At 39.9% G+C, this 13,240-nt stretch overlaps 3 non-coding genes across 3 annotated transcripts; 2 read left to right on the top strand and 1 right to left on the bottom strand.

Annotated features, from left to right (window-relative positions):
- Window positions 1-107, bottom strand: LOC141598029 (small nucleolar RNA R71). The gene has a single exon (XR_012523232.1). It is a non-coding gene; the product is annotated as a small nucleolar RNA R71 (small nucleolar RNA).
- Window positions 108-9,077: 8,970 nt separating this feature from the next.
- LOC141597961 (small nucleolar RNA R71) lies at window positions 9,078-9,183 on the top strand. Its single transcript, XR_012523168.1, has one exon. It is a non-coding gene; the product is annotated as a small nucleolar RNA R71 (small nucleolar RNA).
- Window positions 9,184-11,603: 2,420 nt separating this feature from the next.
- LOC141597895 (small nucleolar RNA R71) lies at window positions 11,604-11,709 on the top strand. Its single transcript, XR_012523106.1, has one exon. It is a non-coding gene; the product is annotated as a small nucleolar RNA R71 (small nucleolar RNA).
- Window positions 11,710-13,240: the final 1,531 nt, after the last annotated feature.

The following is a 13,240-nucleotide window of genomic DNA, read 5'->3' as shown; positions in this document are numbered from 1 at the left end:
ATGCTAAGAGCTCAAATTACGGGTTTTAAGCAAAGAGATGAAGAATCTTTGTATGAAGCTTGGGAGCGGTTCAAGGTAATTTGTCGCTCATGTCCTCATCATGGACTTAGCGAATGGTTCTTGGTTCAACAATTTCGGAATGGTCTTTATGAAGACTCAAGAAACATTCTCAACATGGGATCAAATGGTATGTTCACCGAAGTTGACGATAATCAAACTTGGAACAAGATTGAGGAAATGGCGGTCCATAATTCACAATATAGTAGACCTCGCAAGGCTACTAGAGGAGGAAAGCATGAAGTGGGCTCTATTACTCAATTGGGTGCTCAACTTAGTGCTCACATTGATACCATCAACTTGAAGTTCGAAATAGCTATGGCTAGACTTGAAGAAGCCTCAAAATCACCAAAGCAACATGTTAATGCCATGACAGCGTCTTCATCAATCCCAAGTGGGATATGTGAGAATTGTGGAACTTTGGGACATGACCAAAGTGAATGTAGGGGAACAAATGAACAAGTGAATGCTTTTCAAGCATACAAGAGTGGTACCCTTTATTCCAATTATTACAATGAAAACACCAAATTCCACCCAAATCTCTCATACAAAAGCCAAAATGTTCAAAACCCTCAACCAACATACACCCCACCTCCCATGAGAAACCAAAATCAAAGACCCTTTTACAACCAAAACAAAGGTTACCAAAACCAAACTCCATACAATCAACAAAATGACCAAGGTTTTGATGTTAAAAAAGCGGTCCTCCAAATGCAAAAGAATCAACAAGAGTTTTTCACTCAAATGCAAAAGGATAGTCAAGCAAAGGACATCACCATCAACAACATCCTAGCCCACACCAAAATGTTGGAAACCCAATTGACTCAACTAGCATCTTCAAGTTCTCAAAGACAAAAGGGGCAATTACCACCTCAAAGTAATCCCCCAAGACATGAAACGGTTAGTGCCATTCACTTGAGGAGTGGTACGAGATATGAAGGACCGAAGAAGAAAGTTGAGGGTGAAGTTGTGGAAGCTAGTGACAAAGAAGAGGTTGTGCAAAACTCCAAGGATGGAGAACCAACAAAAGAAGAAGTTTCAAAGAAAAGTGAAGACAAGACCAAGGAGAAGGAACCCATTGTGATTAGACTTCCTTTTCCAAGTCGTCAAGCTAAGCCCAAATTTGATGACCAACTTGGAAAATTTATGGAAATTGTGAAGAATTTGGAAGTCTCGATTCCTTTTACGGAATTAATCAATCACGTGCCGGCCTATGCAAAGTACATGAAGGACATCCTTACGAAAAAGAAGTCGATCCAGAAGCTTAAAACTATCGCCTTCACTAAGGCGAGTAGTGCAATCCTTCAAGGGAGTTCACCTCCGAAACTTAAAGATCCGGGGAGCTTCTCAATACCGTGTACCATTGGCGACACAACGATCAACAAAGCCCTATGTGATCTAGGGGCTAGTGTTAGTGTTATGCCGTATTTGGTGAGTAAAAGGTTAGGGATGGGAGAGCTTAAATGTACCAACATTACACTCCAAATGGCCGATAGATCGACGAAGACACCACTAGGGATATGGGAAGACGTTCCCGTAAGAGTTGGGAAATTTTTCATCCCGGTGGACTTTGTCATTGTTGACATGGAAGAAGACTCCAATATTCCAATCATTCTAGGTAGACCTTTCTTGCACACCGCGGGTGCGGTGATAGATGTGAAACATGGAGAGCTTACTCTAGAAGTAAGAGATGAGAGCATAACTTTCAATCTTGACAAGACCATGAGAGCTCCCCGTTTGCATGAACCATGTTTTATGGTTGATCACTATAGCCGGAAGGATGATAGGAAGAAGTCGGAATTACAATGGAAAAAGAAAGTTGATGATGCTCCATCAAAAGAGCAAGAGAATAGCAACAAAGAGAGCTTGAAAAGCTCACCATGACAAGGGAAGAAGATGGCCTTGTTGCCCAAAACAAGAAAGGAGGAGAGTTGTCTCTATCAACTCAAGAGATTTTTAATGATCAAGTAGATGAAGTTTGCGGTCTTTGGGATGATGAGTTTGAAGGGATTTTCAATCCCTATATTGGCAACGCTATCGATCAAGACGATCATGAAGGACAACAAGTGCAAAGATCTATTGAGGATCTTTATCATGATAATGAACAAGCTTTCGACTACTTCTTCAAGGTGTTGGGTAACATCAACAACACCTTGAACATGCCCCCATGACATCTCATTAAGGATGAGAGTTTAGTGGAGTCCTCTCCAAACTACCATTTGTAAATATTCTAACTCCCTAACTTGCATTTTAATTCTTACATTGCATTTTTGTCATTTTTGGATTTTTGTGCCTTGATCAAGATATTCATCATTTTTGAGAGAAGTGAGGGAGGGACTAATGATTTTATTGATGTTTAGTTCTTTAACTTAGTGTGGGGATAGTAATTGCCTAGGCTATTCATGCCTTTGTAGTACCCCTACAATAAAGAACACGGGATTTGAAGAATGAAAATGACACGGGTTATGCAAGTGCACTGATGGACCTGAATCCTTGTAGACCAGGAGGAATCCGAGAGTCTTAAGGGTAATCCGCTCGTCTTGCAGGAATCCGAGCGTCTGAGGAGGAATCCGTCCGTCTAAATGAGCTGCAAAAATAAAAAATCTGGTCTGTAACAGAATCCGAGCGTCCAAGCTAAGAAGACGCTCGTCTGAAACTGGCCGCTCGTCTTTGTAGAAAGACGCTTGTCTTTTTGCCAGTGCACATTAAGCAAAGTTCCTGTAACAGAATCCGCTCGTCTTTGAGGAAAGCCGCTCGTCCTACATTGCAGAATCCACTCGTCTTCTCTGGAAGACGCCCGTCTTAAGGCGAGTTTTCCTGAAGCCCATTTGAGCAGAATCCGAGCGTCCCGATGGGAATCCACTCGTCTTTCCCCTACTGGTTTGAATTTTTCGGGTGTTTTAAACCCCCTCCCACATTCATTTCATTCATTCAAGCATTCAAACACTACACAGAAACCCCAAAACCCTCATCCTCTCCATCACCAAAAACAAGATTTCCTCAACCAAATTCAACAAAAACAAATAAAAACTTCCTCACAACAAGAATTAATCACTCCTTTTGAAACAATAATTGATTCAAACACCAAAATCTTCAACCTTTGAGTCGATTTTTTTTAAAATACAAAGCAACATCCTTTCATCTTAAATCGATTTGGGCATAATTAGAAATTAAAGATTTTCAATCTTTTCTTGGTGTAATCAACAATGGCAAGAACAAAAGGAGCAACAAAGGCACTCAAAGCAAAGACACTTTCAAAAAGGCAACAAACTCTTCAAGCAAAGAAAGTTTCAATGGCTATGGTGTTTTCTAATGCAAACTTGGAAGTTCAACAACAAGATCCTCCCTTGGAAGCTACAACATCAACAACTCCGGAAATCGCTCAATTATCCAACTATCCGGAGGTAATTTTCATTTTCGACTCCCATAGGAATACATTTGCCAAGTATGCTAAGAAAGCCATTTTGCCCACCAAATTCATTTGTGAAGATGCCTTGAACAAATTGGGTGTCCTAGAACAAACAAAAGCTTTCTTTGAAGCCATGGGATTGGGTAAATTGTTTACCATGAGAGAATTGACATACCCCTCCCTTACCTTGGAATTCATAAGTTCATTGAAAGTGACTAAGGTAGAGACTAGAGAATACATCGAGTTTCGTCTTGCAAATGTGAATAGGCGCATCACTTTTGATGTTTTGAGTAAGATATTAGGCCTTAGTGATACACCATATTATCACAAGATGCCCGAAAAGTATGACCCCGCTCCTCTTTGGGAGGCAATTTCCGGGAAGAAATTTGTGAGCTTTCATGCTTGTCGTGCTCTATTAGTCCACCATCCGGGCGTTAAGAGTGTGGCACAAGGTCATCGGGAATACTATAATAGCAAGAAAAGGCACTAATAATTTTACCAAGCTCGATTGTGTTCTACTTCAGTCGGCCTTGAATATAGGAAGGGAATTCACTAAGCCATACAATGCTCTAAGACTTTTGATGGAAAGATGGCTTAATGTCGAATGTGGTAAGGAAGGCGCCGCTCATATTGAAAATGGAAGTCTAGTTACTCTCTTGGCCAAGCACTTTGACCCAAATTTCAACAAAGATAACACCTATGTGGCGATCAAAGGGGGCCATGTCATTGATATGGACGCCATGATTAACAAGTTTAAGTGGGTCAAGCATGATTCTCTTGACACCAACTATGGGTGGCTAACCAATGATGCTAGATCCTTCACTTTGCCTTCAAAGATTTGCCGATTGAGTGTTCACCTAACAAACTACCTTCTTCCACTCTCCAAGGAAGCCGAGTACATCATCCGTCAACAAAGGGACGAGATTGAAGAGCCCTCCTCCTCCATTGTCACACCACCCTACCCATTCAAATATCAAGAGTTCAAACCCAAAGATGTTGAAGTAGGAAATGATTACATAACTCTACTCATGAGAGAAATGCACAAACAAGCTTATAATGATCGAGTAGATGCATACTTGGCCCAATATCCACCTCTCCTTCATTTAGCTAGGCAAGGACTACTTGATCCATCATGTCCTTTACCTAGTTGGGCGGATAGGGAAGTTTTCTTTCCGAGCACATCTAGTGGTGAAAGACCGGGTGAAGATGAGAATGTCGATGATGAGGTTGTCGATGATGAGGGTGTTGATGAAGAGGTAGATGAAGAATAAGAGGCTAATGAAGATGATGAAGAGAGTGAGCAAGATCAAGGAAGTGAAAGTGAAGATGAGAGTGGAAATGATTCCACATCTATGGAGGAAAATGATGACAATGACGATATGATGGAGGATTAGCAAACTTTGGAGGCTCCTACACTCTTGAGGTTTGTCTACTTCTTTTACCTTTTATTTTATCTTGATCATAGTCTTGAGAGTCCTAGCAACACGGAGGACTAACACCTTGGCTCCATTAAGGTGTTCTTTTTATTGTTCCCACATGAAAAATCCAAAATGACAATTTATTGTTTCATGCATTGCATTTCGTGTGCATGAACTACCCCGAAATTTCATGACATTAGAAATAATGTCTATTTTGGTTTGGGGAAGTACATGCATACGCATCGGGAGGTAATCTAAACTACACTCTCCGCCATAACAAAAACCCATGCATCATGTAGTGTAGCCTAGTATAGCTTGCATTTAGTTTAGAAATCATGCATCATACTTGCATAATTTCCTATCATATTGGTCATTGAGGACAATGCCCATACTAGTGTGGGGATGGGAAATTCTAACTTGACTTTTATTCAAAAATGCAAAAAATCAAAAAATTTCGAAAAATCCAAAAAAATTGAAAATCCAAAAACAAGTTCATTTCCTTGTAGTGTAGTCTTGTATATATTGTTTGTATATATTATGTTTGTCTATCCTTGTTCACATTGATCGACTACGCCACATACGAGACATGAGGATATTGAAGACCGCATGGTATGATCTTTCCAATCTCCTTTTTCCTCTTTATGTTAATGACTATGTGGCTTTATTTTGATTGATGCGGTATAAACAATGTGAATTTAGGACTTGCATTTAGATTATTTGGCATACTAGTTAGTAGAATCATATGCATTAGGATGTGTATATGTTAGTTGCATCATGGCATGTAGTTGCATGTTAGAAAAACTTTGTGAAACCATCTACTTGGGAAGCTTGACAAGTGTATATAGGCCTAGTAGATGCTTTTTCTTCTTAAGACTTTGCTTGTTAGAATACTTGTAAAACACCCTAGGATGTGTCATGCTAGTATCCTTTGACCCATGGATTAAGGCCTAGTCAAGAGTACCTTGTGGTGTGATAACTCCTTGGCTACCGTTTATTCCAAGGTGACCCTTGAAACCATGAAACCATCATTCATCCATGTTCTACCATACATTTTGTCATCAAAGGGAATGGGCACAAAAAGAAATTGTTCAAAAATGAGTTCAAGAAATGAAAAGAAAAGAAAAGAAAAAGTTTCCAAAATGCATCAAATGAAAATAGGAGAAAAAATAGACTCCTAAAGCTTCAAATATAAGGCACCCTCGTTACTAATTGGGGTGACTTTGAAAATGTTCAAAAGAAAAATGAAAAGAAAAGTTTAAAAGTTGTCAACTATTGAAATGCCAAAAATCAAAAGAAATGGCAAAAGAAAGTGTTCTCAAATGTTATATGCCACAAGAAATTGGGAAAAAAAAAACAACAACAAAAGCAAACTACCAAATGAAACTCAAATACTATCGATCTCTTTATCCATCGTATCTATTTTTGTGCATGGTAGAGAGGGGACGACCCTTCTTCTTGTCTAGGCAAGAAGGGGAATTCCGTGATCCTACAGTGTTTCTAACACCATAGGGAGTCTACTCTTGACAAAAGCATTTAACAATTGAGGACAAAGGTACCCTAGCTTGACACAACTTGGAGGTGATTTATTGGTATCCTTCTAGGCTTAGTAGTTTGAAGAAATTGCATCTATGAAGGAGTGTATACCCTTGAATTGCTTCCCTTGTAGATAATTTCCGCCACTTAGATGAGGAAAGTGGCTATTCTTTTGTAGATGCATCCATTACTTGATCTTGTGTGCTTTAATGATTGGATGTGTCGCCATTTTGGCTAGACCCACCTTGCCTTGCAAGAAGGCATCCTACCTCATGGTTGTCTTGTTGTGAGTTGAAGGGGCGGAGTGAGACCTGCTAATTGTCTCATATCGGCTATGCTGTTAGGTTAGTTTAAATAACGGTCCTAGTTTTTGTCACCTCTTTACTCGGGACGAGCAAAGGTTCGGTTTGGGGATATTTGATGTAACCATTATTTGAGCATATTTAGTCCCCGAATTAGCCTTGTTCCCTCGCTTTTTAGTGCATATTTAGGTCATTTATTGTCTTTAGTCCTTTATTTTGCATATTCTTTGAGGTTTAGTTTCCTTGGTAGGAAAGGAGTGCAAACCTTGCATTTTCATGGCAAAATAGAGCTAAATTGATTGAATTCAATGACCAAGCATCAAAGAGAAGACAAGACTAGAAGGCCTTTGTACATATTATAGTAGTTGGGCAATGATGAGAAAAGATTCTTGCATCTCCGACAAGATTCCCGAGGATTGTTGGAAGAAGGAGGAAGAAAAGAAGAAAGGAAGAGGCTGACCCAGAATCCGAGCGGATTGCCCTCGGGACGCCCGTCCAAGGCTAGGAATCCGAACGTCTTTGCCAGAGGGATGCTCGTCCAAAAACGCCACAATCCGCCCGTCCAGCCAGACAATCAGCTCGTCCAACAAGGCCACAATCTGCTCGTCCCGTGCCTTGGACGCTCGGATTGTGTTACAGCAACTTTCCATTTTCTCCTTGTTCTATGAAGGATGCGCATATCTCGGAAAGACCGGCGAAAAGGAGACTTGCATATTTTCTGAGAGGAGCGATTCCTCAAGGACTTAATCGTCATTTAAGCCCTTAGTAAACCCTAATTTGTGTACCTAATCCCCACTATAAATACCCCATTAGTCTAATTAGATAATGATGTTCTTCTTATCAATTCCTAGTGTAGTTTATATCATTCTAATCTCCTCTTAATCTTGTAATCAACTTTTAATCAAGTCTTAATACAAATCTCATTTCCTTAATCTCTCTTTTGTTCATCTTTTATTTTGGGTAATTGAAGATTATTTGGGTTATTATTGGGAGATTGACAACCTTCCAATCAATCATCAAGTACTTCTATTATTCTTTACTTTATTATTGGAATCATTAGTAGGTATAATTCTCTTAATCCCTTTTTAATTATTGTTAATCATCTTCATTTATTCATCATGTCTTGCTTTATAAATATGATTGACAACCTTGTTAACATGCTAAACTTGATAATGAGTGAGTAGTTTCCTTAACTAGGGTTACTGGGTAATTAGGGGAAACCAACATGGGGGATGATTCATGCTTAATTTAATATGTTTTCATAGTTTATTTGCTTGCTTGTTGTGATCTCAACTTATGCACATGTTATGTTTGATGAAATGCGAGCCTATGAATCCTTGCATTTTTTACCCATCACTTACCTTTTCAATGAGACTTGTAAGACATAAACCAACTCGAGTCTAATTAGACCATACATATAGTTGAGTAGGGAGGATTAAGTCGACTTGTAGGTGTTGTACAATCTAATCGATTCGGCTCCGGGACCCAAACCTTCCTAGGATTGTAAGATATAAACCAACTCGATCCATCACAACAATAATTGCTTGCTTATAATTTGAGAATATGTTTGTATGATCAATTCCCATGAATCCCCTATGACCCCATGACACCCTAGTGCCTTTTATCAATTGTTTACATCCCTTTTTAATCGTCTTGCTTTTTTACTTTTATTGCTATTTAGTTTAGTGATCTTCTACTTCAAACCTCAAATTGTGACACCCCTAGACACCGTTACTTACAATTGAAAATCTTACTTCAATACCCGTCCCTTGGGATCCGACCTTTACTTGCCTCTTTACTAATTGTAGAGTTGTTTGTGAAGTTATAAATATTGTTTTGGTCTAGGTGCTCCTAACAACAAGTAACCGAAAACTAAACCTACAAGTGAGTACGACCACTTGTCCACCTCAAATTGGGATGGACTGCCCCTTGGTTATTATAATAGGAACCCCCTCCTTGCCTGTATTGTTGAAAACCAAGAACCTGTTCCTTCTCTGTAAGACAGTCAATAGCAGTATGACCGTCATTGCTCCCACACCTCTCACATGTGACAGTTTCTTCTCTAGTAAGCAAATGAATCGTCTGAGGCTCCCTAGCAGAATGCAGCTCCAATTTATCAAAACGAGCATTCATGTCTTCCATTTGAGCCACGACTGCCTTATCAACCGCGTGAAATGTTTGAATACCGTCCCTCGGGTTTCTATACTCGGCACAATGGGTCGCCATTTCCTCAATAATGGCCACCCCTTATCATCATCAATATTCTATTGGAATCTTCCATTGGATGATGCGTCAAGTATAGCTCTGTGGTCATCGTACAACCCATTATAGAACTGATTGGACAGAAACCATGGATCAAAACCATGGTGAGGAAGAGACCTCACCAACCTCTTGAACCGACACCAAGCTTCATAGAAAGTCTCATCAGGTGCCTGCTTGAAACTAGTGATATTTGCCCTCAGCTGATTGGTGCGCTGCGGAGGGAAATATCTCTTATAAAAAGCAAGAGCAAGGGTCTCCCAGTCTGTGATCCCTGCGGCCGTACGGTCCAAGTCAGTCAGCCACTCCCTTGCTGAGTCAGTCAAAGAAAAAGGAAACAGAACCTTCTTAATCTTATCTTGAGTTACCCCCTTTGTGGCGGGGGTAGTAGAACAGTAGTCCGTAAAGACCTCCATATGATTCCTTGGGTCTTCACCTGCCACCCCTCTAAAGAGATTTCTCTCCACCAGATTGATATAGGACGGACGGATTTCAAAAGTATTCCCATCCTTAGTCTGGAGATTGAAACCCTTAGGAATAGATGATGTTTTAGGCTCCGAATGACTTGCAATATTCGGCATCTTTACTGGTTGGTTTACATAAATGAGATTATCTTCTACTAAAGATTGATCTTCTGTAATTAGGAAATGTTGCAGCTCGGGCTCGAAAGTACTCAAGTCTTCTTTTCGTGATTCTCTTTACAGACGGAGTCCATGCCTGAACAGTCTCTCTGGCTCAGAATCAGCTGAAACTAACTCCAACCTGTTTGACCTGGGCATACACAACACTGAAATAAAATAAATAAGAACTATCTCAAGGAATAAGAATTCCCTGAGACGGATAAAATAAACGAAACAAAAAACAGATAGGGCAATTGCCTCCCCGGGCACGGCGCCAAAATTTGACAGGCTAGTCGTATACCTATAAAAAATAACTAACTAAACTAACTATATAGCTAGGGAAGTCAGATCGATCTCCTCAAGGAGGTAAGATATCTGTAAAGAGTCCGTCTATTCGGTCACAAAATGGGGGGAGGGGGGGGGGGGGGGGGTTATAATTGATTTTCTAAACTAAAAGGTGTAAAAGAAAGAGAAGCAAGGAAAGAGCAGTGAAGACAGAAAATAGAGATAAACTATCAATAAAGAAGGGACATGTCAGGATTTCATTTCACTACGGTAGTACAGTCACTCAACTGCAAATAGTCTAGATAAATTACTGTGAGACGGATATGGAAAGGTCCTTCCGGTCCACTTTCTATCCTAGATTCCCACTAACTTAACTTCCGTCCTCGTCAGGGTAGTCTACTGTTCATAGCAGGTCTATTTAGTCCAATATTCCGATCCAGGATTAAATTTAACCAGATTAAAGGGTGACTCAGAAGCGTGCACTCAACTAAGTCGGTAAATACAGTTATATTGCCATGGGGACCGAATCTCACAAATAATTCATCTAACCTATTCACTACATCGTCACATTTCTATCGTGGATCCCCTAATCCCAACATGAAATAAATTAGCTACTCATGCTATTAATATTATCAAGACTAATAACAACGAAATAAATAATGTTAAACATGACAAAACAATAATAAATGTGCATAAATGAATTAGGGCAAAAATTAAAGGGAACAAAACAAGTAATTAAAGTAAATAAATGAAAGATTAAGATTAAAGAAGAGAGAGAGATTACAAAGGCAAGAATTCCGGCGTAAAGAACACTAGATCCGAGCAAGAAATAATCCGGAAGCAAAAGTTATAGTGAAGAGGAAAAAGCAACGTAGTGTTTGCAGTGAAAGTTGAAAGATAGAATGGAATAGAGTCCTAATGACCTAATTATCTCACGCTTAAATAGAAATTAACTAAATCCATAAGCTAATTATAAGTTCACGGACTAATTAAAGCCCATTAAAAACTAAACCACTCGATCGAGCAGTTTGAAACAGCTCGATCGAGTACTTCTTCAAGCAATCTACTCGATCGAGTAGAAATACCACTCGAACGAGTAACTCTGAAATCCAGCACTGTCGATCGAGTAAAACAAACCACTCGATCGACCAACTCAGCCACAAAAACCACTCGATCGACCAACTCAGCCACAAAAACAACTCGATCGATCAATAAAAGGGCTCGATCGAGCATTCTTCCTCTGAAACAACTTTAACTCGTAGCCGACTGCTTCGCAGACCGTTCCTTCACGCAACCCAATGCAATATCTCGTTCTGAAAATCCCGTCTCCTCAAAATGCATGCAAAATAGGACGAAAATGGTACGATTCCACTACTTTTACGTTCATTCCTAAAAGATAGACAAAACAAACCAATGTAGCCAATTCGGGGCAAAATACAATATAAACAGTACAAAAGTACATGGAAATACGTGCAAAAATAGACTAAAAAGACTATACAAAATGCACGTATTAACTGCCTTGTCAACTGCGTGAACTGTTCGAATACCGTCTCGTGGGTTCCCATATTCAGCATAATGGGTCGCCATCTCCTCAATAATGGTCCATCCCTTATCATCATCAGTATTCTTTTGAAATCTTCTGTTGGATGAGGCGTCAAGTATAGCTCTGTGGTCATCGTACAACCCATTGTAGAACTGATTAGACAGAAACCACGGATCAAAACCATGGTGAGGAAGAGACCTCACCAACCTCTTGAACCGACACCAAGCTTCATAGAAAGTCTCATCAGGTGCCTGCTTGAAACTAGTAATCTTTGCCCTCAGCTGATTAGTGCGCTACGGAGGGAAATACCTTTTATAGAAAGCAAGCACGAGAGTCTCCCAATTCGTGATACCCGTGGCCGTACGGTCCAAGTCAGTCAGCCACTCCCTGGCTGAGTCAGTCAAAGAAAAAGGAAACATCACCTCCTTAATCTTGTCTTGAGTTACCCCCTTTGTGGCGGGGATAGTAGAACAGTAGTCCGTAAAGACCTCCATATGCTTCCTCGGGTCTTCACCTGCAACACCTCTATAGAGATTTCTCTCCACCAGATTGATATAAGACGGACGAATGTCAAAAGTATTACCATCCTCAGTCTGGAGATTGAAACCCTTGGGAATAGATGATACTTTAGGCTCCGAAAGACTTGCTGATGTGACCATAATTAGAGCACATTTAGTCCCCGAATTAGCCTTGTTCCCATGCTTTTTAGTGCATATTTGGGTCATTTATTGTCTTTAGTTCTTTGTTTTGCATATTCTTTAAGGTTTTGATCCCTTGGTAGGAAAGGAGTGCAAACCTTGCATTTTCATGGCAAGACGAGACTAAATTGATTGAGTTCAATGACCAAGCATCAAGGAGAGACAAGATTAGAAGGCCTTTGTACATACTATAGTAGATGGGCAATGATGAGAAAAGATCCTTGCATCCCCGAGGAAATCCCCAAGGATGTTTTGAAGAAAAAGGAAGAAAAGAAGAAGAAAGCAGACTGCCCAGCAATCCGTGCGTCTTCCCCAGAAGACGCCCGTCTCCACCACCACAATCCGAGCGTCTTCACACCAAGACGCCCGGGCAGCAGCTCCAGAAGACGCCCGGGCACATACCACCGAATCCGCCCGTCTCGTGCTAAAGACGCCCGGATTCCAAGGCAGACCAATTTCGTTTCTTCAAGCTTCAAGAAAGATGCCCATCCTTCCAAAAAGACCGGCGTTTCCTTAAGTAGGGACTTAATCGTCATTTAAGCCCTTAGTTAACCCTAATTTCTACACCTAATCCCCACTATAAATACCCCATTAGTCTAATTAGAAGAGCATGTTCTTCTTAGCAATCTTTAGTGTAGTTAATATCAATCAAATCTCTCTTTAATTTTGTAATCAACAATTAATCAAGTTTTAATACAAGTTTTATTTCCTTAATCTCTCTCTTATTCATCCTTTATTTTGGGTAATTGAAGATTATTTGGGTTATTATTGGGAGATTGACAACCTTCCAATCAAGCATCAAGTACTTCTTTTATTCTTTGCTTTATTATTGGAATCATCAGTAGGTATAATTCTCTTAATCCCTTTTTAATTATTGTTAATTACTTTCATTTATTCATCATGTTTCACTTTGTTGGTATGATTGACAACCTTGCTAGCATGTTCAACATGATAATGAGTGAGTAGTTTCCTTAGCTAGGGTTAATGGGTAATTAGGGGAAACCAACATGGGGAATGATTCATGCTTAAATTAATATGCTTTCATGGTTTATTCGCTTGCTTGTTATGATCTCAACTCATGCACATGTTATATTTGATGAAATGCGAGCCTATGAA

This window comes from Silene latifolia, chromosome 8 (assembly GCF_048544455.1).
Source record: "Silene latifolia isolate original U9 population chromosome 8, ASM4854445v1, whole genome shotgun sequence".
Lineage (NCBI taxonomy): Eukaryota > Viridiplantae > Streptophyta > Magnoliopsida > Caryophyllales > Caryophyllaceae > Silene > Silene latifolia.
The sequence above is the reverse complement of the archived record's forward strand: the minus strand, read 5'-3'. Positions and strand labels throughout refer to the sequence as shown.